Source organism: Elephantulus edwardii, unplaced genomic scaffold (genome assembly GCF_000299155.1).
Source record: "Elephantulus edwardii isolate Elephantulus edwardi_28Jun2011 unplaced genomic scaffold, EleEdw1.0 scaffold00245, whole genome shotgun sequence".
In the NCBI taxonomy this organism is placed as follows: Eukaryota; Metazoa; Chordata; class Mammalia; order Macroscelidea; family Macroscelididae; genus Elephantulus; species Elephantulus edwardii.
This window is the reverse complement of record NW_006399995.1, coordinates 3,871-8,859: the sequence shown is the minus strand read 5'-3', so window position 1 is coordinate 8,859 and position 4,989 is coordinate 3,871. Positions and strand designations below refer to the sequence as shown.

Genomic DNA, 4,989 nt, shown 5'->3' with positions numbered 1-4,989 from the left:
TGAAACTGAGGAGGACCTGAGGTGCTTGCTGCAGAAGGTCAAGGACTGCAGCCTTCAATATGGATTGAAACTCAACATCAAGAAAAAAAAAAGATTCTCACCACTGGGAAAATTGGCAGCATCAAGTATGAATAGTGAAGAGATTGAGATAGTTAACTGTTTTAGTTTGCTTGGCTCCACAGTCAACACTCTTGGTACCAGCAGCCAGGAAATCAAGAGATAAATTGCATTGGGAAAGTCAGCTGTGAGGGACCTCTCCAGAGTACTGAAGAGCAACTACGTCAGCCTGGAGACTAAGGTGAGCCTGTTCTGGGTCATAGTTTTCGCAATTGTGTGCTATGCATTGGAGAGCGGAACAGTGACTAGGGATGATAGAAAGAGAATTGATGCCTTCAAGCTGTAGTGCTGGAGAAGAGACAGTGTTGAATATACCACGGTCTGCTAGGAGTACAAACAGGTTTTTCCTGGAGAGGGTGAAACCGGGCTGCTCCCTGGAGTCAAGGATTCTGAAGCTCTGTCTGATATACTTTGGGCATGTTGCAAGCAGTAACTGGTCCTTGGAGAGGGACATCATGTTTGGGACAGTGGAGGGACAGCACAAGACAGAAAGACCCTCAATGAGATGGATCGATTCAGTGATTAGTGTAATGATAGTAGATGTGTCAGTGACAGTGAAGTTGGCAAAGCATAGAGCAGGGTTTAGGGCTCTTGTACATAGGGTCACTATGAGTCGCAAGCGACTAGGCAGCACCTAACAATAACAACAGCAACATTTTATATATATGTTGTTGAATGCCGTTGAATCGAGCACAAATCATAGTGACCCCATGAACAAAAAGCCTGAAGCTTCTGTTCATATCCTGTGCAATTTTTCAATTGGATTATTTATCTTTATCTTGTTGTGCTTCTCAAGTATGTTATAAATTCTAGATATAAGTTCCTTATCTGACGTGTCATTACCAAATAGTTTTTCCCAGTCTGTGACTTTCCTTTTTACCCTGTTAGAGAAGTTTTTGGATGTGCATACGGATTTGAGTCTTAGAAGATCCCATTCGTTTATTTTATCTTCTCCTGGTTGTAGATTTTTCAGCGTACTTGGAAAACTGTTTATGTTGTGAATTAGGACGACTAGAGTTCTTCCAAGTTTCTCTTTAATGGAGCTTATAGTCCTAGGTCCATGATCCAACTTGAGTTGGTTTTTGTATGTGGAGTGAGGTGTGGATCTTGCATGAATCTTCTGCAGATATTTTTCCAATTTTGCCAACACAATTTGTTAAAAAGGCTGTCTTTTCCCCACTTAACTGATTTCATCTCCTTGTCAAAAATCAGTTGACCGTAGGTAGATGGGCTGATTTTCTATTCCATTGATATATGTGTCTCTCATCATACCAGTACCATGCTGTCTTAACAACCACAGCAGTGTAGTAGGATTTGAAATCAGGGAGTGAGACACTTCACCAAAGAAGACATTCAGATGGTCAACAAACACATGAAGAAATGTTCAAAATCCCTAGCTCTAAGAGAGATGCAAATAAAAATAACTATGAAGTATCATCTCACCCCAGTAAGAATAGCAAAATTTAACAGAGCAGCAAGTAACAAATACTGGCGAGGTTGTGGAGAAACTGGAACCCTTATTCACTGTTGGTGGAAGTGTAAAATGGTGCAACCACTGAGGAAAGTGGCGTGGTGCTTTCTCAAAAAGTTGCAAATAGAGATACCCTTTGACCCAACAATTCCACTACTGGGAATATACCATTAAAGAGACCATAACCGCCATCTAAGCAGATATATGCACACCCATGTTTATCGTGGCTTTGTTCACTATAGCAAGGAGTTGGAAACAACCTAAGTGCCCATCAACAAATGAATGGATAGATAAGCTGTGGTATATTCACACAATGGAATACTGTGCTGCATTGAAAAACAAGGAACTCATGCAATAGTACTCAAAATGGGTGACCCTGGAGGACACTATGTCACAAAAAGACAAATATTGCATAATGTCACTGTTGTAGAATGGGACTGACATCAGAGTTAGGGAAGACTGAGAAAAACTGGATAGACTATGTATATTGCACTAAAACAGATGAGGGAGAGAACAATTTAAAAGCAATATATGATAAGTCATTATGATTATCACAGGAATCCAGAATTCAGGTTGCATAGTGGGGTGCATTCAGGGCGGGGGGATTTTATACCAACGCAGAAGTTTATCTTTTTGCTTTTCTCAGAAAGGAGCAAACTAGGGAGGGGGAATAGAGAAAAAAGTGCAACAATGAATGAATGGAAACACAAAATCTATGTAAATGTTCATTAAAATTAATTTTTTAAGAAATCCTGAAGCCTTTCTATAAATATCGTCATTTATCAAAGTTCATAGAGTTTCCAGAGGCATATGATTTAGGAAGTGGATGCCATTCCTGCTTCCAAATCTCTCCTAATCTGGGAGCTCCACCAAACACTGTCCACCATGGGTAACTGTTAGAGCATTTGACACGCCAATGGCACAACGTTCATCATCACAGCAACCCCAGGTTACCTCAGTACAGCATATTCACAGAAGAGTGCTGTATCACTTAGATGAATGTTCCTCCAAAATATAATAACACTCATTGCTCAGCCGTGCGAGCTGATTCTCTTTCTTGTCCGCCAACCCAGCGGAGGGACCTTGTGTGGAGCCTCACCGAAACGCCAGTCAGCGAGCTTCAAAGGAGCTTGGAGCAGTCATCTGGTTTGCAATACACACTCCCACAGGGAAAACAGTTGAATCTGATTGCCCAGGAAAGCTCTGCATTAGAGGGCTCAATACAGAAGCAAATGAGAAAGCCCTGGAGGCTGTATTTGGCAAATATGGACAAATTGTAGAAGTGCTCTTGATGAAAGACTGAGAAACCAACAAATCAAGAGGATTTGCTTTTGTCACATTTGAAAGCCCGGCAGATGCCAAAGAGGCAGCCAGAGATAAGAATGCAAAGTCTTTGGATGGAAAGGCTATCAAAGTGGAACAAGTCACTAAACCAACATTTGAAAGTGATACATGTGAGAGAAAAAAAAAGAAAGTGGTAGATGTGGACTCCCTCTACCTCCAAGAAGGCAGAGGTCCTCTAAGAGGTCTTTGAGGTGGAAGAGGAGGAAGTGGAGGAACCAGGTGACCCCCTTCACATGGGAGTCACAAGGATGATGGTGGCTATTCTGTGAATTTTAACATGAGTTCTTCCTAGGAACCACTGCCAGTGAAAAGACAACCACCACCGTGAAGCAGAGGGCCTCCTCCTAAAACACCAGCCCCTTCAGGACCAGTTCGAAGCAGCAGTGGAATGGGTCGAAGAGCACCTGTATCATGTGTAAGAGACAGTTATGGAGGTCCACCAAGAAGGGAACCCTTACCTTCGTGTAGAGATGTTTATTTGTCCCCAAGAGACGATGGATATTCTACTAAAGATAGTTATTCAAGCAGTGATTACCCAAATTCTAGGGAATTCAAGAGATTATGCATGACCACCAAGAGAAAGATTATGGTTATTCCAGTTCACGCTATGACTATCCATCCCGACACTAAAGTGATAGAGATGGCTGTGGTCGTGATCGCGATTATTCAGACGATCCAAGTGGAAGCTCCTACAGAGATTCCTATGAGAGTTACGGTAACTCACTAGTGCTCCGCTTACACGAGGGCCTCCACCATCTCTTATTGTGTGTGTGAGAAAAATTTGTATTTAGAATTAGCCAACTGGACTCAGTTTAGATGATCCCACTTTTTTTTGGCAACATCCAAAGCATCATAGTTAGGAGTAAGTTGAACATAGGCCTGCTTGTCTCCATCAGGCGTAATCAAAGTGTTGACCTTAGCCACATCAATGTCATAAAGCTTCTTTACAGCTTGTTAAATTTGGTGCTTGTAGGCCTTAACATCCACAATGAACTCAAGTGTGTTGTTATCATCTATCTTCTTCATGGCTGACTCAGTGGTCATGGGAACTTTGATGATGACATAGTGGTCAAGCTTGTTTCTCCTGGGGAGCTCTTCTGGGGGTATTTGGGCTGCCTTTGGAGTCTCAGTGTCTTAGGCCACTGGAAGGTGGGTGATGTGAGGATCTTCTTCTTCTTTTTTTTTTTGGCTGTCGATACCCTTCAGGACTGCCTTCTTGGCCTTTAATGTCTTTGCTTTGGCTTCAGTTTTAGGAGAGTCAGGGGCTTCCTTCTTCGCTTTCAGTGCCATCTTTGTAGAAAAGCTGCCATCTTATGGTGGAAGCAGTCACTATGATGATTACTGCAGCTCACGAGGTGGATATGGTGGAAGTCGAGATAGTTACTCAAGCAGCCGAAGTGATTTTTACTCAAGTGGCTGTGATCCAGTTGTCAGACAAGAACAAAGATTTCCTCCTTCTATGGAAAGGGGGTACCCTCCTCAGTGTGATTCCTACAGCAGTTCAAGCCACAGAGCACCAAGAGGTGGTGGCCGAGAGGGAAGCTGATCTGATAGAGGGGGAGGCAGAAGCAGATACTAAAGCCAAACAAAACTTTGGACCAAAGTCCTTGTTCAATGAAACAAACTAAAAGTGGAGCCTATTCTGTCATAAGTACCCAAGGACTATTGAAAGGAAAAAATTGTGTTACTTTTAAAAATTTCCTGTTAAATTTTCCTCCATAATTTTTATGTTCTTGTGAGAAAAAGCAGTAAAAAATGTTTAATTTTATTTGCTTTTATGACTTTGCTTTCAACAAGCAAATGATAAATCTGTAAGGCTTGACTTGTATACTAGTGTTGTAATCCTCTTTAACTGTTCCTGAAGGCCACTTTCTATTTGATTAATCCCAGTAGATGAGGCAAGCAATACAAAGATCTTTCACAGACATCTAGTTATCTAAAATGGACAGATGAATCATTCTGCCAGTATAAACAAGCTAGATGGATAATATAGAACGGTGGTTGGATTTGCTACTCTTTAAGATTGCAGGGTGTCTTTAGACTGAAATCTCAGTGTT

At 41.7% G+C, this 4,989-nt stretch overlaps 1 pseudogene; it reads left to right on the top strand.

Moving 5' to 3' along the window:
* The first annotated feature begins 2,771 nt into the window (after positions 1-2,771).
* Positions 2,772-4,511, top strand: LOC102848491 (annotated as a pseudogene).
* The last annotated feature ends 478 nt before the right edge of the window (positions 4,512-4,989 follow it).